Raw genomic sequence first — 22,829 nt, 5'->3', positions numbered from 1 at the left:
TATTTCGTGATCCAGTCGCCAGGTCAAATGGAGATCAGCAATCACTATGTTTACACGGGGCTCCCAAAACGGTATTTCGTAAACCGATTTCACAACACTCCAAAATCTATCCTGGAAATTCCTTTCTAGCTGCCCGTTTTCCACTTCCGCAATCAATTTTCGTTCCACGCCAAAGCATGACCGTTTCTACACCGAGCTTGGATTGTCAGGTTACGTCTTAATAGATAGGGTGATCAAAAAGTCAGTATCAATTTGAAAACTTAATAAATCAAGGAATAATGTAGATAGAGAGTAGAGAGGTACAAATTGACACACATGCTTCGAATGACATAGGGTTTTATTAGAACAAAATTTCCGACGGATGTCTCTGGACAGCAAAACGTCAGTAACTGCTACCGTGACAGGTGAGAAGTTACATATGTTACAGAATCGCATCATCCCCATCCTGGCTGATAAACTCCTGCTCGAACGTACGATGTTTGTGCAGGATGGCGCTCCACCCCATATTGCTAGACGCGTGAAATATCTCTTGCGTGCGTCTTTTGGTAATGTTCGTGTGCTCAGTCGCCACTTTCGTCATGCTTGGCCTCCCAGGTCCCCAGACCTCAGTCCGTGCGATTATTGGCTTTGGAGTTACCTGAAGTCGCAAGTGCATCGTGATCGAGCAACATCTTTAGGGATGCTGAATGACAACATCCGACGCCAATGCCTCACCATAACACCGGACATGCTTTTCAGTGCTGTTCACAATATTATTCCTCGACTACAGCTATTGTTGAAGAATGATGGTGAACAGAATGACAAATGGCTCTGAGCACTATGGGACTTAACATCTGTGGTCATCAGTCCCCTAGAACTTAGCACTATTTAAACCTGACTAACCTAAGGACATCACACACATCCATGCCCGAGGCAGGATTCGTACCCGCGACCGTAGCAGCCGCGTGGTCCCGGACTGAAGCGCCTAGAACAGCTCTACCACAGCGGCCGCGTGCGTTGGCTTCAGTCACTCAGCTTGAGGCCGCTGCCAAGGGGAATCAATGTGAGGGGTCGGACACTGTTATGCGAGGGACGTCGAGCACGTCCCACGTGTCCCCCGATCGGTTCAGTGCTGTGGGCGCTTTGCGGCCTGCCTACAATGAAGTTGTAGATCATCGCACACAGCGAGAAGCTTTCCGAGGGGCCGATCGTAGGATCTCCCCAGTTCGTTTGACGAACAGGTTTCAGGCGTTACCTGTGGCTGGCGACGTCTCTGATCCGGATGCAGTCGTCTACATCTACATCTACCTCTACATGCATACTCCGAAAGCCACCTGACGGCGTGCGGCGGAGGGTACCTTGAGTACCTCTATCGGTTCTCCCTTCTATTCCAGTCTCGTATTGTTCGTGGAAAGAAGGATTGTCGGTATGCCTCTGTGTGGGCTCTAATCTCTCTGATTTTATCCTCATGGTCTCTTCGCAAGATATACGTAGGAGCGAGCAATATACTGCTTGACTCCTCGGTGAAAGTATGTTCTCGAAACTTCAACAAAAGTCAGTACCGAGCTACTGAGCGTCTCTCCTGCAGAGTCTTCCACTGGAGTTTATCTATCATCTCCGTAACTCTTTGGCGATTACTAAATCATCCTGTAACGAAGCCCGCTGCTCTCCATTGGATCTTCTCTATCTCTTCTATCAACCCTATCTGGTACGGATCCAACACTGCTGAGCAGTATCCAAGCAGTGGGCGAGCAAGTGTACTGTAACCTACTTCCATTGTTTTCGGATTGCATTTCCTTAGGATTCTTCCAATGAATCTCAGTCTGGCATCTGCATTACCGACGATCAACTTTATATGATCATTCCATTTTAAATCACTCCTAATGCGTACTCCCAGATAATTTATGGGATTAACTGCTTCCAGTTGCTGACCTGCTATATTGTAGCTAAATGATAGGGGAAATATCTTTCTACGTATTCGCAGCACATTACATTTGTCTACATTGATATTCAATTGCCATTCCCTGCACCATACGTCAATTCGCTGCAGATCCTCCTGAACTTCAGTACAATTTTCCATTGTCACAACCTCTCGATATACCACAGCATCATCCGCAAAAAGCCTCATTGAACTTCCGATGTCATCTACAAGGTCATTTATGTATATTGTGAATAGTAACGGTCCTACGACACTCCCCTGCGGCACACCTTAAATCACTCTTACTTCGGAAGACTTTTCTCCATTAACAATGACATGCTGCGTTCTGTTATCTAGGAACTCTTCAATCCAATCACACAATTGGCCTGATAGTCCATATGCTCTTACTTTGTTCATTAAACGACGGTGGGGAACTGTATTGAACGCCTTACGGAAGTCAAGAAACACGGCATCTACCTGTGAACCCGTCTATTTCGATATCTACCATTTTGTCATCTGTGCGACAATCTAGAGAAGGAACTACAGTGCAGTCTTCCTCTGTGAAACAGCTTTGGAGAAAGACATTTAGTACTTCGGCCTTTAGTCTGTCATCCTCTGTTTCAGTACCATTTTGGTCACGGAGTGTCTGGACATTTTGTTTTGATCCACCTACCGCTTTGACATAAGACCAAAATTTCTTAGGATTTTCTGCCGAGTCAGTACATAGAACTTTACTCTCGAATTCATTGAATGCCTCTCCCATAGCCCTTCTCACACTACATTTCGCTTTGCGTAATTTTTGTTTGTCTGCAAGACTTTGGGTATGTTTATGTTTGCTGTGAAGTTCCCTTTGCAGTTTTCTAACTCGGTTGTTGTATCACTTTGGCTCTTTTCCATCTGTTACGATCATGCTTGGCACATACTCATCTAACACACGTGGTACGATGGTTTTGAACTTTGACACAGATCCTCAACACTATCTATACTTGAGACAAAACTTTTGTGTTGAGCCATCAGGTACTCTGAAATCTGCTTCTTGTGCAGTGTCAAGAACGCGCCGAGAATACGAAATATCATGCATTACCTTTCACGACGGCCAACGCAGTGTCATCCACAAGGTCATTTATGTATATTGTGAATAGCAACGGTCCTACGACACTCCCCTACGGCACAGCTGAAATCACTCTTACTTCGGAAGACTTCTCTCCATTGAGAATGACATGCGGCATTCTGTTATCTAGGAACTCTTCAATCCAATCACACAATTGGTCTGATAGTCCATATGCTCTTACTTTGTTCATTAAACCACTCTAGGGAACTGTATCGAACGCCTTGGCAGATGTCAAGAAATACGGCATCTACATGGGAACCCGTGTCTATGGCCCTCTGAGTCTTGTGGACGAATAGCGCGAACTGGGTTTCACACGAAAGTATTTTTCGAAACCCTTGTTGATTCCTACAGAGTAGATTTCTAGTCTCCAGAAAAGTAATTATACTCGAACAGAATACGTGTTCCAAAATTCTGATGGACGTTAGAGATATAGATCTATAGTTTTGCACATCTGTTCGACGTCCTTTCTTGAAAACGGGGATGACCTGTGTCCTTCTCCAATCCTTTGGAACGCTATGCTCTTCTAGAGATCTACGGTACACCGCTGCAAGAAGTGAGGCAAGTTCCTTCGCGTACTCTGTGTAAAATCGAACTGGTATCCTATCAGGTCCAGCGGCCTTTCCTCTTTTGAGCGATTTTAATTGTTTCTCCATCCCCCTGTCGTCTATTTCCATATCTACCATTTTATCATCTGTGCGACAATCTAGAGAAGGAACTACAATGCAATCTTCCTCTGTGAAACAGCTTTGGTATAAGACATTTAGTGTTTCGGCCTTTAGTCTGTCATCCTCTGTTTCAGTACCATTTTGGTCACAGAGTGCCTGGACATTTTGTTTTGATCCACCTACCGCTTTGACATAAGACCAAAATTTCTTAGGATTTTCTGCCAAGTCAGTACATAACACTGTACTTTCGAATTCATTGAACGCCTCTCGCATAGCCCTCCTCACACTACATTTCGCTTCGCGTAATTTTTGTTTGTCTGCAAGGCTTTGGGTATGTTTATGATTGCTGTGAGGTTCCCTTTGTTTCCGCAGCAGTTTTCTAACTCGGCTGTTGTACCACTGTGGCTCTTTTCCATCTCTTACAATTTTGCTTGGCACATACTCTTCTAACGCATATTATACTATGGTTTTGAACTATGTCCACTGATCGTCAACACTATCTGTACTTGAGACAAAACTTTTTTGTTGAGCCATCAAGTACTCTGACATCTGCTTTTTGTCACTTTTGCTAAACAGATAAATCTTACTGCCTTTTTTAATATTTCTATTTACGGCTGAAATCATCGATGCAGTAACCGCTTTATGATCGCTGATTCTCTGGTCTACGTTATCTGTTTCAAATATTTCGGGTCTGTTTGTCACTAGAAGGTCTAATATGTTATCGCCACGAGTCGGTTCTCTGTTTAACTGCTCAAGGTAGTTTTCACATAAAGCACTTTAAAAAATTTCACTGGATTCTTTGTCCCTGCCACCCGTTATGAACGTTTGAGTCTTCCAGTCTATATGCGGCAAATTAAAATCTCCACCCAGAACTATAACATGGTGGTGAAATCTACTCGAAATATTTGCCAAATTATCCTTCAGCTGCTCAGCCACAACAGCTGCTGAGCCAGGGAGCCTATAGAGACTTCCAGTTACCATGCCTGAGCCTGCTTTAACCGTGACCTTCACCCAAATTATTTCACATTTCGGATCTCCGTCAATTTCCTTAGATACTATCGCACTTCTTATCGCTATAAACACGCCTCCCCCCTCACTGTACAGCCTCTCTCTGCAGTATACAGTCCAATCTGAGTTTAGGATTTCATTACTGTTTACGTCTGGTTTCAGCCAACTTTCTGTCCCTAGTACTGTGTGGGCATTGTGACCGTTTGTTAATGAGAGCAGTTCTGGGACCTTTCTATAGACGCCCCTGCAGTTTACTATTAGCAGATTAATATTGTTATTCCCTGTTGCATTTTGTCTACTCCTACATTGCCGCGTCTCAGGAAGCGTCTTCTCGGGCCTAGGGAGGGAATTCTCTAACCTAAAAAACCCACATGTGCACTCCACACGTACTCCGCTTCCGTTGTTCCGGAAGAAACTTCTCGGCCCACAAGGTCCGGGCACTCACAGAGGGTGAATTTGCTGGTAGTTGGGAGCTCCAACGTTAGGCGCGTAATGAGGGCCCTTGGGAACATGGCTGGCAAGGAGGGGAAGGAAGCCAGTGTGTACTTCGTGTGCATACCGAGGGGAGTCATTCCGGATGTGGAGAGGGTGCTTCCGGATACCATGAAGAGTTCAGGGTGCAGCCAACTGCAGGTGGTGGCTCATGTCGATACCGATGACGTGTGTCGCTTTGGATCGGAGGAGATTCTCTAAGGTTTCGAGTGGCTAGCGGAAATGGCAATAACTGCCAGTCTTGCTCGCGAGCTTAAGGCGGAGCTCAACACCTGCTGCATCGTCGACATAACCGACTGCGGTCCTTCGCTGCAGAGCCCAGTGGAGGGTCTGAATCAAAGGTTCAGGCGGTTCTGTGACCGTGCAGACTGTAGATTCCTTGCCTTGCGCCATCGGGTGGAGGGTTTCCGGGTTCCGTTTAATAGGTCAGGAACCCACAACACACATGGGGTAGCGGGGGCTGTGTGGAAGGGACTGGGCGGTTTTTTAAGCTAGAGGGTCCCAAGGAATTACAGAAAGGGCGTCCGTCTAAAAGGCTCCTGATAAAACACAGTAAGTTAGTTGTAGAAACGAGCAGTATGTTGTTGTTGTTGTGGTCTTCAGTCCTGAGACTGGTTTGATGCAGCTCTCCATGCTAATCTATCCTGTGCAAGCCTCTTCAACTCCCAGTACCTACTGCAACCTACATCCTTCTGAATCTGCTGCGTGTATTCATATCTTCGTCTCCCTCTACGATTTTTACCCTCCACTCTGCCCTCCAGTACTAAATTGGTGATCCCTTGATGCCTCAGAACATGTCCTACCAACCGATCCCTTCTTCTGGTCGAGTTGTACCACAAACTTCTCTTCTCCCCAATCCGATTCAATACTTCCTCATTAGTTATGTGATCTGCCCATCTAATCTTCAGAATTCTTCTGTAGCACCACATTCCCTGTATTTTACCCCTGCCACCTTCAGAATTTGAAAGAGAGTATTCCAGTCAACATTGTCAAAAGCTTTCTCTAAGTCTACAAATGCTAGAAACGTAGGTTTGCCTTTTCTTAATCTTTCTTCTAAGATAAGTCGTAAGGTCAGTATTGCCTCACGTGTTCCAACATTTCGACGGAATCCAAACTGATCCTCCCCGAGATCCGCATCTACCAGTTTTTCCATTCGTCTATAAAGAATTCGCGTTAGTATTTTGCAGCTGTGACTTATTAAACTGATAGTTCGGTAATTTTCACATCTGTCAACACCTGCTTTCTTTGGGATTGGAATTATTATATTCTTCTTGAAGTCTGAGGGTACTGCGCCTGTCTTATACATCTTGCTCACCAGCTGGTAGAGTTTTGTCATGACTGGCTCTCCCAAGGCCGTCAGTAGTTCTAATGGAATGTTGTCTACTCCGGGGGCCTTGTTTCGACTCAGGTCTTTCAGTGCTCTGTCAAACTCTTCACGCAGTATCGTATCTCCCATTTCGTCTTCATCTACATCCTCTTCTATTTCCATAATATTGTCCTCAAGTACATCGCTCTTGTATAAACCTTCTATATACTCCTTCCACCTTTCTGCCTTCCCTTCTTTGCTTAGAACTGGGTTTCCATCTGAGCTCTTGATATTCATACACGTGGTTCTCTTCTCTCCAAAGGTCTCTTTAATTTTCCTGTAGGCAGTATCTATCTTACCCCTAGTGAGATAAGCTTCTATATCCTTACATTTGTCCTCTAGCCATCCCTGCTTAGCCATTTTGCACTTCCTGTCAATCTCATTTCTGAGACGTTTGTATTCCTTTTTGCCTGCTTAATTTACTGCATTTTTATATTTTCTCCTTCCATCAATATTGTAGCAGTAAATTGTCGTCGCTGTGTCGGGAAAGAACCACAGCTCCAAGCCCTAATAGAAAACACTGAAGCTCAAATAGTTATAGGTACGGAAAGCTGGCTAAACCCAGAAATAAGTTCAGCCAAAATGTTTTCAAACGATCTAACAGTGTTCAGAAAGGATGGATTAAATACAGTTGGTGGTGTAGCATTTATTGCTGTCAGAAGTAGTTTGCTTGGTAGCGAAATTGAAGTACATAGCTCCTGTGAAATACACTCCTGGAAATGGAAAAAAGAACACATTGACACCGGTGTGTCAGACCCACCATTCTTGCTCCGGACACTGCGAGAGGGCTGTACAAGCAATGATCACACGCACGGCACAGCGGACACACCAGGAACCGCGGTGTTGGCCGTCGAATGGCGCTAGCTGCGCAGCATTTGTGCACCGCCGCCGTCAGTGTCAGCCAGTTTGCCGTGGCATACGGAGCTCCATCGCAGTCTTTAACACTGGTAGCATGCCGCGACAGCGTGGACGTGAACCGTATGTGCAGTTGACGGACTTTGAGCGAGGGCGTATAGTGGGCATGCGGGAGGCCGGGTGGACGTACCGCCGAATTGCTCAACACGTGGGGCGTGAGGTCTCCACAGTACATCGATGTTGTCGCCAGTGGTCGGCGGAAGGTGCACGTGCCCGTCGACCTGGGACCGGACCGCAGCGACGCACGGGTGCACGCCAAGACCGTAGGATCCTACGCAATGCCGTAGGGGACCGCACCGCCACTTCCCAGCTAATTAGGGACACTGTTGCTCCTGGGGTATCGGCGAGGACCATTCGCAACCGTCTCCATGAAGCTGGGCTACGGTCCCGCACACCGTTAGGCCGTCTTCCGCTCACGCCCCAACATCGTGCAGCCCGCCTCCAGTGGTGTCGCGACAGGCGTGAATGGAGGGACGAATGGAGACGTGTCGTCTTCAGCGATGAGAGTCGCTTCTGCCTTGGTGCCAATGATGGTCGTATGCGTGTTTGGCGCCGTGCAGGTGAGCGCCACAACCAGGACTGCATACGACCGAGGCATACAGGGCCAACACCCGGCATCATGGCGTGGGGAGCGATCTCCTACACTGGGCGTACACCTCTGGTGATCGTCGAGGGGACATTGAATAGTGCACGGTACATCCAAACCGTCATCGAACCCATCGTTCTACCATTCCTAGAACGGCAAGGGAACTTGCTGTTCCAACAGGACAATGCACGTCCGCATGTATCCCGCGCCACCCAACGTGCTCTAGAAGGTGTAAGTCAACTACCCTGGCCAGCAAGATCTCCGGATCTGTCCCCCATTGAGCATGTTTGGGACTGGATGAAGCGTCGTCTCACGCGGTCTGCACGTCCAGCACGAACGCTGGTCCAACTGAGGCGCCAGGTGGAAATGGCATGGCAAGCCGTTCAACAGGACTACATCCAGCATCTCTACGATCGTCTCCATGGGAGAATAGCAGCCTGCATTGCTGCGAAAGGTGGATATACACTGTACTAGTGCCGACATTGTGCATGCTCTGTTGCCTGTGTCTATGTGCCTGTGGTTCTGTCAGTGTGATAATGTGATGTATCTGACCCCAGGAATGTGTCAATAAAGTTTCCCCTTCCTGGGACAATGAATTCACGGTGTTCTTATTTCAATTTCCAGGAGTGTAGTATGGGTTCAGGAGATATAGTTGCTGAACAGTTCAAATAAAACTGTAATATCATTGCAAATAGATACCCCACTCATACAGTTATAGTCGGTGGTGACTTCAATCTACCGTCGATATACTGGAAAAATTATACGTTTAAATCCGGTGGCAGGCATAAAACTTCATCCGAAGTTGTACTGAATGCTTTCGGAGAAAATTATTTTGAACAATTACTTCATGAGCCCACTCAAAGTGTAAATGGTTGCGAAAGCATACTTGACCTCTTACCAACAAATAATCATGGACAAATAGGGAGTATAGTGGCGAATACAGAGATTAGCGACCGTAAGGCAGTTGCTGCTAGCCTGAATGCCGTAACACTTACGCAAAGTATATCCATTTAAAGAAAAACTGATAAAAATGCTTTTAACGCTGTTTTAAGAGACAGTCTTCACTCCTTCCGATCCAATAATGTAAGCGTAGAAAAGGTGTGGAATGATTTCAAAGAGATAGTATCGACAGCAATTGAGAGATATATAGCACATAAATTAATAAGTGATGTAACTGATCCCCCATGTCGCACAAAACGGGTCAGATCGCTGTTGCAGAAGCAGCGAAAAAAGCATGCCAGATTTAAAAGAACGCAAAATCCCCAAGACTGCAATGTTTTACAGAAGTTCGAAAAATAGCGCGTACTTCAATGCGAGATGCTTTTCATAATTTCCATAACGAAACTCTGTCTCGAAATCTGACAGAAAACCCAAAGAGATTCTGATCACACATAAAGCACACCAGGGGCAATACACAATCAATACCTTCACTGCCCTCAAAAAATTATTAGACAAGACCAACCTATAGAGCTAACCCCCCCTCCCAAGCCACCCCCTCCACCCCCCCACCCCCCCCAAAAAAATTCCTAAAATCTACTGTCACTCTCTCTCTCTCTCTCTCTCTCTCTCTCTCTCTCTCTCTCTCTCTCTCTCCCTTTTCACACACACACACACACACACACACACACACACACACACACACATACACACACAAAATCCTAAAACCTACTGTCACATTCACACTCTCCCTCTCTCCCCCTTTTCACACTCCACCCCCCCCCCCCCCCCCCCTCCACGGCCAAACACACACACAAAAATTCACATACACCTCTGAATGATTCAGAACAGCTGCCAGGAACACCTTCAACCGTTCCGCTGTCAGCCATATTTGTGTTTACAGTTCGTAAACAGTGAAACAGTGTCAGTGACAGTGGCAACTCAATATACAGTGTTTGACAGTGAAGAAGATGATAAAAAGAAAACATAAGTGAAACATTATGTAAATAGACACACACACACACACACACACACACACACACACACACACACACACACACACATAGAATTAATTAATTTCAGGCATAGAAGTAACTATTTCAAATCGTAATTTTGGCTTAAACAATTCATCTACTCTAAGGTGTAAGTGGTTGCAGAAGACAAACTGTGGAACAAAATAGTCACTGTAGAAACACAACACATCAGAAAAACCACACCATGTGGTAATAAGTTATGAATTCATTATTTATGTGTTTTTCAAATATCTGTAATTACAATTTAAAAACTAACAGTTATATGTATAAAACAGTAAAGAACATTCTGTATATATGAAGTCTTCACGGGTTGTCAGCCGAGTCGCATCGTCGGCTCGTAGCAACGTTTCGATGGGATGCGTCTCCATCATCATCGCTTGAAGATGATGGAGACGCATTCCATCGAAACATTGCTACGAGACGACGATGCTACTCGTCTGACAACCCGTGAAGACTTCATATATGAAATTCGCCGAGAAAGCCTGCACTCGCATATAACGTTCTGTATCTTTAACAGATGAGAAATAAAAGCCCACGGATGATGGTACAACTGCAGTGCAACATTTCTGGGTTGAAAAACAAAATTGTGTTTTGCTAAAGGCGGACCATGTCCAAAAACATACGTATTGTTAAAGCAAACACGGAAAAAAGAGCTTCAACCTCAAGATGATAACAGCGGTGAAGTCACTAATAAGCACAGTTATTATCACTAATAAGCAGAGTTATTAAACACGGTTTTCCGAAACTCCTTCACCAAAGAAAACGAAGTAAATATTCCTGAATTCCAATCAAGAACAACAGCCAAGATGAGAAACATAGAAGTAGATATCCTCGGTGTCACAAAGCAGCTTAAATCACTTAATAAAGACAAGGCTTCTGGTCCAGATTGTGTACCAGTTAGGTTCCTCTCAGAGTATGCTGATGCAATAGCTCCATATTAGCAATTATATACAGCCGCTCACAGAAAGATCCGTACCTAAAGACTGGGAAATTGCTCAAGTCACACCAATAGCTAAAAAGGGAAGTAAGTATAATTCGTTGAATTACAGTCCCATATCACTAACTTCGAACTGCAGTAAGGTTTTGGAACATACTGTATTCAAACATTATGAAGTACCTCGGAGAAAACGATTTATTGACACATAATCAGGACGGATTCATAGAGTATCGTTCTTGCGAATCACAACTAGCCCTTTATATTCACGAAAATGAGTGCTATCGACAGGGGATGTCAAATTGATTGCATATTTTTAGATTTCCAGAAGGCTTTCGACACCTTTCCTCACAAGGAAGTCTAACCAAACTGTGTGCCTACGGAACATCGCCTCAGTTGTGCGACTGGATTCGTGATTTCCTGTCAGAAAGGTCACAGTTTGCAGTAATAAACGGAAAGTCATCGAGTAAAACTTCCCCAAAGAAGTGTTATAGGCCCTCTATTGTTCCTGATCTATATTAACGATATAGGTGAGAATCTTAGTAGCGGTCTTAGGTTGTTTGCAGATGGTGCTGTGATTTACTGTCTTGTAAAGCCATCAGATGACCAAAACGAATTGCAAAACGATATAGATAAGATATCTGTATGGTGCGAAAGTTGGCAATTGACCCTGAATAATGAAAAGTGTGAAGATATTCACATGAGTTCTAAAAGAATTCCACTAAATTTCGATTACGCCTGAAGTCACACAAATCTGACAGCTCTAAATTCAAGTAAATAGTTAGGGATTACGGTTACAAATACCCTAAACTGGAACGATCACATAAATAATGTTGTAGGTAGCGAAAACCAAAGACTGCGATTCATTGGCAGAACACTGAGAAGGTGCAACAGGTCTACCAAAGAGACTGCTCACAGCACGCTTGTCCGCCCTGCTCTGGAGTATTGCCGTGCGGTGTGGGATCCGCATCAGGTGGGACTGACGGATGACATCGAAAAAACACAAGTAAGGGCAGCTCGTTTTGTATTATCGCGAAATACGGGAGATAGTGTCACAGACATCACACGTGAATTGGAGTGGCAATCAGAAGGCGGTTTTCGTTGCAACTGGATCTTGTCATGAAATTTCAATCACCAGTTTTCTCCACCGATTGCGAAAACTTTCTGTTGGTACCCACCTACATAGAGAGAAACGATCATTACCATAAAATAAGAAAAATCAGGGCTCGCACAGAAAAAAATTATGTACTCGATTTTCTCGCGCGCCGTTCGAGAATGGAACGGTAGAGAGACAGCTTGAAAGTGGCTTATTGAACCCACTGCCAGGCACTTTATTGTGAATAGCAAAATAATCACATAGATGTAGATGTAGATCTGAGGTGTTGACCGGAACATGGACCTGGCGAGGTGTGGCAGTTGTAAGGCAGAGAACTCGTATACTAAGGATGGCGAGTCAAATATGCATCCAGCGCTCAAGATTCAGATTTTCCTTGAGTTCACTAAATTGTTTAAATGGTGCAAATGGCTCTGAGCACTATGGGACTTAACATCTGAGATCATCAGTCCCCTAGAACTTAGAACTACTTAAACCTAACTAACCTAAGGATATCACACACATCCATGCCCGAGGCAGGATTCAAACCTGCGACCGTAGCGGTCGCGCGGTTCCGGACTGACGCACCTAGAACCGCTCGGCCACAAGGCCGGCTCACAACATTTATTTGAAACGGGTTGTGGGATGGGTCCTTTGAAAGAGAACGACCGACGTCCTTCCCATCCTTCCCGTCTGAGCTTATGGTCTGTCTGTAATCGCCTAATCGTCGACGGAACATTACCCTAAGTTTCCTTCTTCCTTCGTCTATACACTGACGAAGAGGGTACTCGTATTACAATATGAAGCACATATCCAATATTTATCAAACTACACTGTCCAGTCAAATTAAAGTGATCATCTGTCAAAAGCCCGAATAACCACGTTCTGCAACATAAGACGTTCAGGAAGAGAATTACTGAGGCTCTGGAGGGTTCCGAAATGGGTGTGGAGCCATGCAGACTCCAATGCAGTGGCCAGCTGTGCTAGGTTTCTCGGTTGAGGATCCATGGCAGGAAGAGCCTGATCGAGGTGGTCCCTCAGATTCTGGATTGAGTTTACATTCGGCAAGTGTGGTAGCCAGGAGAGTACAGTGAACTCATCCTCAAGCTCTTCGATCATCCTGGTGCTCTTCGAACCACACACGTACACTGCGAGTGCTCTGCAGGTAGATGCCATCGTGGAGAGGAAATACAAACTGCTTCTGGGGCTGAACGTCGTCCCCAAAGACAGGCATGTACACTACTGGCCATTAAAATTGCTACGCCACCAATATGACGTGCTACAGACGCGAAATTTAACCGACAGGAAGAAGATGCTATGATATGCAAATGATTAGATTTTCAGAGCATCCACACAAGGTTGGCGCCGGTGGAGGCACCTACAACGTGCTGACATCAGGAAAGTTTCCAATCGATTTCTCATACACAAACAGCAGTTGACCGGCGTTGCTTAGCGAAACGTTGTGATGCCTCTTGTAAGGAGGAGAAATGTGTACCAACACGTTTCTGACTTTGACAATGGTCGGATTGTAGCCTATCGCTATTGCGGTTTATCGTATCGCAACATTGCTGCTCGCGTTGTTCGAGATCCAATTACTGTTAGCAGAATATGGAATCGGTGGGTTCAGGAGGGTAATACGGAACGCCGTGCTGGATCCCAACGGCTTCGTATCATAGCAGTCGAGATGACAGGCATCTTATCCGCATGGATGTAACGGATTGTGCAGCCACGTCTCGATCCCTGAGTCAACACAGAACGTTTGAAAAACAGCAACCACCTGCACGAACAGTTCGCGACGTTTGCAGCAGCGTGGAATATCAGCCCGGAGACCATGGCTGCGGTTACCCTCGACGCTGCATCACAGAGAGGAGCGCCTGCGATGGTGTACCCAACGACGAACCTGGGTGCACGAATGTCAAAACGTCATTTTTCCGGATGAATCCAGATTCTGTTTACAGCATCATGATGGTCACATCCATGTTTGGCGACATCTCAGTGAACGCACATTGGAAGCGTGTATTCGTCATCGCCGTACTGGCGTATCACCCGACGTGATGGTATGGGGTGCCATTGGTTACACGTCTCGGTCACCTCTTAATCGCATTGACGGACGTGACATTTCAGGCGTGTTACGACCGTGGCTCTACCCTTCATTCGATCCCTGCGAAACCCTACATTTCAGCATGATAATGCACGACCACATGGTGCAGGTCCTGTACGGGCCTCTCTGGATACAGTAAATGTTCGACTGCTGCGCTGGCCAGCACATTCTCTAGATCTCTCACCAATCGAAAACGTCTGTTCAATGGTGGCCGAGCAACTGGCTCGTCACAATACGCCAGTCACTACTCTTGATGAACTGCGGTAGCGTGTTGAAGCTGCATGGGCAGCTGTACCTGTACAAGCCATCCGAGGTCTGTCTGACTCAATGCCCAGGTGTATCAAGGCTCTTATTAAGGCCAGAGGTGGTTGTTCTGGGTACTGATTTCACAGGATCTATTCATCCAAATTTCGGTAAAATGTAATCATATGTCAGTTCTAGTATAACATGTTTGTACACGTTTATTATCTGCATTACTTCTTGGTGTAGCAATTTTAATGCCCAGTAGTGTACTGTTTCAGGGCCTACAAGCCAACGGCCATCTGTCGTCTGAAAAGACCTGTCGCCTCTAAGTCGACGTCCAGTTGCGGTATTTGTGTGCAAATTCCAGCGTTTGTTGCCGATGAACAGCAGTTATCACGAGTGCATGAACTAGGCGCCTGCTTCCGAGATCCATACGCAGCAATGTTCACTTAACAGTGATTGGGGAGAGCCGGCCGGTGAGGCCGAGCGGTTTTAGGCGCTTCAGTCAGGAACCGCGCGACCGCTACGGTCGTAGGTTCGAATCTTGACTCGGGCATGGATGTGTGTGATAAGTTCTAGGGGACTGATGACCTCAGATGTTCACACCTGTCATCTATGTCCTCTGGCGCATCACAGTTGCGTCGCCGCCTCTTTGGGATAGCACTATTTTGCCATGCGCGGTATACTGAATCACGACGGCATGTAAACAGTTTACAAACTTAGCCGTTCCGGAAATGCTTCCACCCTTGTGCCTAAAGCCAATGATCACGCCCTTTTAGACGTCAGACAAATCGCTCCGTTTCAGCATTTCGGCAACGAGTGCACTGTTTACCGCTTACCCTGACACTCTTCGTATAACATCCACTTCTAGTGCTGCTATCTACTGTCTGTAAGTGTTATTGCGTGTTGGCAGCGAACCTAGCCGTGGGTGACATTAACGTAACCGGGCCGTCTTTCTGCCGATGTTAATAAGATAACCGGCATCAAATGATTAAAGGTTCATTCCATTTGTAACTCAGGTCCATGACAAACATCAGTCTGACGTGTGATTCTCACTGGAACTCTTGTATTCGTTTTGGCAAGTGGAAGCAGACAGCCTCAGAATCTCATCTTGAGGATGAGAAATACAGGCAGCATCTGCCCCTGAAGATTGTTAACTGGAGGATGGTATGAAAGTACACTTCTTCCCATTGCATCCGACACATTATCTTGGATGACAAATCAAGGGACTAAGCAGGCCAGCCAAGGATCTGTACATTTATCAAGCCGTATGTCGCATGAACTGTTACTGGATGAGGGGTGTTGCAGTATCCTGCTGGAATATGCGATTTGGAATCCTGGTCATGAAGAATTTGAGAGCAGGGTTTACTTCTCTTGCCAGATACTGGCTATCATTGAGACTTCCTCTAACAATTACCAATCTGTCATATCTAATAGCTCGCAACACCATGGTTCCAGGATTTGGAGAGATATAGGTTCCATGAATCTCTGCTTCCTGTGGCCTCTCACAAACTCGTCTATGGACGCGTACTCTCGATCTCAGTGCCACAAACAGACGAGAGACTTGTTGCTGTACAACACAGATTACCACTCGGTGTTCTAGCTGGCGCCAACTCGAGATCTCGACCCAACTTGCAGTAACCTGTTCCCGACGGTTCGTAGTAACACTCTGCCAGTAACGTCAGCCCGGAGTTCAGCTGTTGTCATCCGTGTGATAGAAACAGTCGCACAATTTTACGATCTTTTCGTGGCGCAGTCTTTCTGGAAAGACCTGTGCCTACTATTCTTGCCAAGCTGTTGTTCGAAGTTCTATTCTTTCATTGTACTCCGTCAGTATGTCTCCGGTATCATCTAGGCCAACGATTTCATGTTTATCTCAATAGAAAAGATTGAGACAACCTTCAGGAACATGTCCTTTGGCCATTCTGTGTTCCGGTAGTTAAACGCTTGCATAGTTAAACGCATTCGGTAGCGTTATGTCCTCAACCCAGTTTATGACGTTCAGCAAAGTAATTTGTTTCTGTATTGAAAATACTCTATACATGCTAGCATGAAATCTTAATCTGGTGAAAAGTATACGGACACCGATATGTAATGCAGACTGACCACTAGAAATCACGAAAGATGAACCCACCAATATCGTGTTGTTACTAGAGAAACAGCAACAGGAGAATGGTTAAGTCTAGAGAGATCTGTGACTTCATACATCAACCAGTCATTGGAGCTCATTTAAATACGTTCCATCAGGAGCAGTTCAACCCTTCTAAAGGTGCCCAAGTCGACTGTTGGTAATGTGACTGCGAAGTGGAATTGCGAAGGAGCAACCACAGCTAAAGGACGATCAGACAGATCTCATTTATTAAGGCAGAAGGAATCACTCGTGAGCTTCAAATTGCTACCAGTAGTCCTGGTAGAGCAAGGGCTGTATAAGCCATACATTGCGGTAGTCATTGCTAAGGGCAGGTTGAGGTGCTGTAAAAGGCGAGACCACTAAACAGAGTGATTTGGAGTGATGAACCATGCTATATCGTTTGGGTTTGGGTTTGGCGAATACCTGGAGCATGTTACCTAATTTCATGTTTACTGCCAACAGCGAAGTACGGAGGAGGTGGTGTTACGGTATGGGAGTTGTAAGTAGGCTGCTTATGTTTTTATGTTGGTAACGCCACATAGCGCTCTGTATGAAAATCACTGAGTGTGCTGTGTGGAGTCTGTGGCTGGTTTGCAGTGTTGAAATATTTGCTAATATAGTTGGATGTGAACAGCGCGTAGCGTTGCGCAGTTGGAGGTGAGCCGCCAGCAGTGGTGGATGTGTGGAGAGAGATGGCAGAATTTTGAGAGCGGAACATCAAAACGTGTGTCCAACAGAATGATTAAATTTGTAATACTGTATATCATGAATTGAACATTATTAAGGTAAATATATTGTTTTCTATCAAAATCTTTCATGCGTATCGGTAGTTAGTGCCTTCAGTAGTTAGAATCTTTTATTTAGCTGGCAGTATTGGCGCTCGCAGTATTGCAGTAGTTCGAGTAACGAAGATTTTTGTGAGGTAAGTGATTCATGAAAGGTATAGGTTATTGTTAGTCAGGGCCATTCTTTTGTAGGGATTATTGAAAGTCAGATTGCGTTGGGCTAAAAATATTGTGTGTCAATTTAGTGATGATCAGAATAAGTAAGGAGAGAAATGTCTGAGTACGTTCAGTTTTGCTCAGCTGTTTGAAAATCAAATAACGTAGAGGTTTTCCTGCACTGTCATTTGTAAAGTTTTTTCTGAGTGGACGTTACAGAGTGTTTTTCATTGTTAATGTATGGTCCCCCCTACAGCCCGTTAGGGAACGGTAAATGCAGTAGGATACCGACACATCTTGCAATATTGTGTGCTGTGTACAGTAGAGGAACAGCTCGGTGATAAGGGTTGTTCGTATCAGCCTGACAATGCACTGTGTCATAAAGCAGCTTCTGCTAGGCAATGGTTTCTGGACAATAACATTCCTGAAATGGACTAGTGCTGTCTACCTGAAGCCAATGGAAGACCTTTGAGATGGGTTAGAACGTCCACTTCAGAATCCAGTGTCCTTCATCACTAACTTCCTTAGTTTCGGCTCTTGAGGAAGAGTGGGCTACCATTCCTCCACTGACATTCAGACACCTCACTGAAAGTGTCCCGAGCAGAGTTCAAGCTGTTTCAGAGGTGAAGGGTGGACACACCCCCTTATTCTCTCTCTGTTCGAATAGACGTCGCAAGGCCGTGTCATCCCCAGCTGAAGGGATCACTGGATGTGGATATGGAGGGCATGTGAACAGCATACCGCTCTCCCGGTCGTTGTCAGCTTTCGTTTCCGAAGCCACTAGTGTTCAATCAAGTAGCTCCTCCACTGACCTTACAAAGACTGTGTGCACCCCGGTTTCCATCAGCGCTCGGTAGACATGAACGGTCGCCTATCCAAGTGTAGCCAAGCCCGACAGCGCGTAACTCCGACTATCTGATGGGAGCCGGTGTTACCACCGTGACAAGGCCGTCGGCTGCACCTCATATTAACTTCCACTAATTAAGACGAGGGATAGTAGAAATCCTTGGTTAACAGAAGAAATGTTGAATTTAATTGACGAAAGGAGAAAATATAAAATTGCAGTAACTGAAGCAGGCAAAAACGAATACAAACGTCTCAAAAATGAGATCGACAGAAAGTGCGAAGTGGCTAAGCAGGGGTGGCTAGAGGACAAATGTAAGGATGTAGAGGCTTATCTCACTAGGGGTAAGATAGATACTGTCTACAGGAAAATTAAAGAGACATTTGGAGAAAAGAGAACCACTTGCATGAATATCAAAAGCTCAGATGGAAACCAAATTCTAAGCAGAGAACGGAAAGCAGAAAGGTGGAAGGAGTATATAGAGGGACTATACAAGAGTTATGTACTTGAGGACAATATTATGGAAATGGAAGAGGATGTCGATTAAGATGAGATGGGAGATACGATACTGGGTGAAGAGTTTGACAAAGCACTCAAAGACCTGAGTCGAAACAAGGCCCCGGGAGTAGACAACATTCCATTGGAACTACTGACGGCCTTGGGAGAGCCAGCCCTGACAAAACGCAACCATCTGGTGTGCAAGATGTATGAGACAGGCGAAACACCCTCAGACTTCAAGAAGAATATAATAATTTCAATTCCAAAGAAAGCAGGTGTTGACAGATGTGAAAAATTACCGAACTATTAGTTTAATAAGTTACAGCTGCAAAATACTAACACGAATTCTTTACACGTGAATAGAGAAACTGGTAGAAACCACCCACGGCGAAGATCAGTTTGGATTCCGTAGAAATGCTGGAACACGTGAGGCAATACAGACCCTACGACTTATCTTAGAAAGTAGATTAAGCAAAGGCAAACCTACGTTTCCAGCATTTGTAGACTTAGAGAGAGCTTTTGACAATGTTGACTGGAATACTCTCTTTCAAATTCTAAAGGTGACAGGGGTAAAATACAGGGAGCGAAAAGCCTATATACAATTTATACAGAAACCAGATGGCAGTTATAGGAGTTGAGGGGCATGAAAGAGAACCAGCGGTTGGGAAGGGAGTGAGACAGAGTTGTAGCCTCTCCCCGATGTTATTCAATCTGGATATTGAGCAAGTAGTAAAGGAAACAAAAGAAAAATTCGGAATAGGTATTAAAATCCATGGAGAAGAAATAAAAGTTTTGTGGTTCACCGATGACTTTGTAATTCAGTCAGAGACAGCTAAGGACTTGGAAGAGCAGCTGAACGGAATGGACAGTGTCTTGAAAGGAGGATATAAGATGAACAACAACAAAAGCAAAACGAGCATAATGGAATGTAGTCGAATTAACTCGGGTGATGCTGAGGGAATTAGATTAGGTAATGAGGCACTTAAATCAGTAACGGAATTTTGCTATTTGGAGAGCCAAATAAGTGACGATGGTCGAAGTAGAGAGGATATAAAATGTAGAGTGGCAATGGCAAGGAAACCGTTTCTGAAGAAGAGAATTGTTAACATCAAGTATAGAGTTAAGTGTCAGGGAGTCATTTCTGAACGTATTTATATGGAGTGTAGCCATTTATGGAAGTGAAACAGGGACGATAAATAGTTTGGACAAGATGAGAATAGAAGCTTTAGAAATGTGGTGCTACAGAAGAATGCTGAAGATTGGATGGGTTGATCACGTAATTAAAGAGGAGATGTTGAATAGAACTGGGGAGAAGAGGAGTTTGTGGCACAACTTGACTAGAAGAAGGGACCGGTTGGCAGGACATGTTCTGAGGCATCAAGGGATCACAAATTTAGCATTAGAGGGTAGCGTGGAGGGAAAGTCGTAGAGGGAGACCAAGAGACGAATACATTAAGCAGATTCAGAAGGATGTAGGTTGCAGGAAGTACTGGGAGATAAAGAAGCTTGCACAGGATAGAATAGCTAGGAGAGCTGCACCAAACCAGTCTCAGGAATGAAGATCACAACGAACAATTTGTTTCGGATACATTTGATCAGATAGGGCACGTATTTCACAGGCATGGTCAGTGTATCAGCAGCAAGCAACGGTAACCAGTGGTAACAAGAGGCCGCCATCAGCGCCTAATGACATCCCTGCTGCTGCTCTGAGCCACTGCTCTGCTGACACTGTGCGCCCCGTAGTGAGAGGTGAGCGACCAAGGGCACGTGGGATTCGCGAGGCGCCGTGCGTGGGCGTGTGCTGGCCGCCGTCTCCCCCCGGCGCTATTTTTAGCGCATATGAGGGCAGCCGCGCCGCACCGCACCGCGTGTCTCGCTAATGCCTCCTCGTCAGTTAGAGCGCCCTCCTCGCTCATTCCGCCTGGAGCGCTCGCACTGCGCACACGTGCTAACGCCCACGCCTCGCCCTGCATGCTGCTGCTCTGCTTACTGTGTTGCGCTACAAGAAAAACAGCTTGCTGGACAATAAATGAAGTCGTACTAGCACCTTAAGCACATTTCCTTTAGTGGCTTTCGTCGTTACAAGATTTATCAGAGACCAATTATAGACTTCTGTTTACATACTCGTATTAAAAGTATTTAATAAAAACAAAATGTTTCGAGGTACAAAACCTCATCTTAAGGCTACAACGGCAATACAAAAAATTTACCTCGCCTTACCTTAGGGGTTGCGAAACAACTCAAATCGCTTGATACGGGCAAGTCATCAGGTCCAGATCGTATACCGATTAGGTTCCTTTCAGATTACGCTGATACAATACCTCCCTACTTAGCACTCATATACAACCGCTCGCTCACCGATAGATCTGTACCTACAGATTGGAAAATTGCGCAGGAGGCGCCAGTGTTTAAGAAGGGTAGTAGGAGTAATCCATCGAAATAGAGACCTATATCATTGACGTCGGTTTGCAGTAGGGTTTTGGAGCATATACTGAGTTCAAACATTATGAATCACCTCGAAGGGAACGATCTATTGGTACGTAATCAGCGTGGTTTCAGAAAACATCGCTCTTGTGCAACGCAGCTAGCTCTCTATTCGCACGAAGTAATGGCCACTATCGACAGGGGATCTCAAGTTGATTCCGTATTTCTAGATTTTCCGAAAGCTTTTGACACCTTTCGTCACAAACGACTTCTAATCAAGCTGCCGGACTATGGGATATCGTATCAGATGTGCGACTGGATTCGTGATTTCCTGTCAGGAAGGTCGCAGTTCGTAGTAACACTCGGCAAATCATCGAGTAAAACTGAAGTGATATCAGGTGTTACCCAGTGAAGCGTCCTGGGACCTCTGCTGTTCATGATCTATATAAATGACCTGGGTGACAATCTGAGCAGTTCTCTTAGGTTGTTCGCAGATGATGCTGTAATTTACCGTCTAGTAAGGTCATCCGAAGACCAGTATCAGTTGCAAAGCGATTTAGAAAAGATTGCTGTATGGTGTGGCAGGTGGCCGTTGATGCTAAACAACGAAAAGTGTGAGGTGATCCACATGAGTTCCAAAATAAATCCGTTGGAATTCGATTACTCGATAAATAGTACTATTCTCAAGGCTGTAAATTCAACTAAATACCTGGGTGTTAAAATTACGAACAACTTCAGTTGGAAAGACCACATAGATAATATTGTGGGGAAGGCGAGCCAAAAGTTGCGTTTCATTGGCAGGACACTTAGAAGATGCAACAAGTCCACTAAAGAGACAGCTTACACTACATTCGTTCGACCTCTGTTAGAGTATTGCTGCGCGGTGTGGGATCCTAACCAGGTGGGATTGACGGAGTACATCGAAAGGGTGCAAAAAAGGGCAGCTCGTTTTGTATTATCACGTAATAGGGGAGAGAGTGTGGCAGATACGATACCACGCGAATTGGGATGGAAGTCATTACAGCAAAGACGTTTTTCGTCGCGGCGAGATATTTTTACTAATATTCAGTCACCAACTTTCTCTTCCGAATGCGAAAATATTTTGTTGAACCCAACCTACATAGGTAGGAATGATCATCAAAGTAAAATAAGATCAATCAGAGCTCGAACAGAAGGGTTTAGGTGTTCGTTTTTCCCGCGCGCTGTTCGGGAGTGGAATGGTAGAGAGATAGTATGATTGTGGTTCGATGAACCCTCTGCCAAGCGCTTGAATGTGAATTGCAGAGTAGTCATGTAGATGTAGATGTAGATGTAGATACATTAAGATACTACAGCTGTAAAACTTCCTGGCAAATTGAAACTGTATGCCGGACCGAGAATCGAACTCGGGACCTTTACCTTTCGCGAGCAAGTGCTCTACCGTCTGCAGAGTGAAAATCTCATTCTGTTATGGTTTTACTTTACAATCTTGGTATGTGTTTTGGTCATCCTGTGCAGAAAGAGAACAATAACATTATATGAGGTTATAGTTGCTTCGATTTTTGGTCTGCTCTTCACATTTTTTTTAAGAAAAGTAATCTCTAATTTTTTATAAACTTGCAAAGAACTCT

The sequence above is a fragment of the Schistocerca gregaria genome, chromosome 1, assembly GCF_023897955.1.
Source record: "Schistocerca gregaria isolate iqSchGreg1 chromosome 1, iqSchGreg1.2, whole genome shotgun sequence".
In the NCBI taxonomy this organism is placed as follows: domain Eukaryota; kingdom Metazoa; phylum Arthropoda; class Insecta; order Orthoptera; family Acrididae; genus Schistocerca; species Schistocerca gregaria.
The sequence above is the reverse complement of the archived record's forward strand: the minus strand, read 5'-3'. Positions refer to the sequence as shown.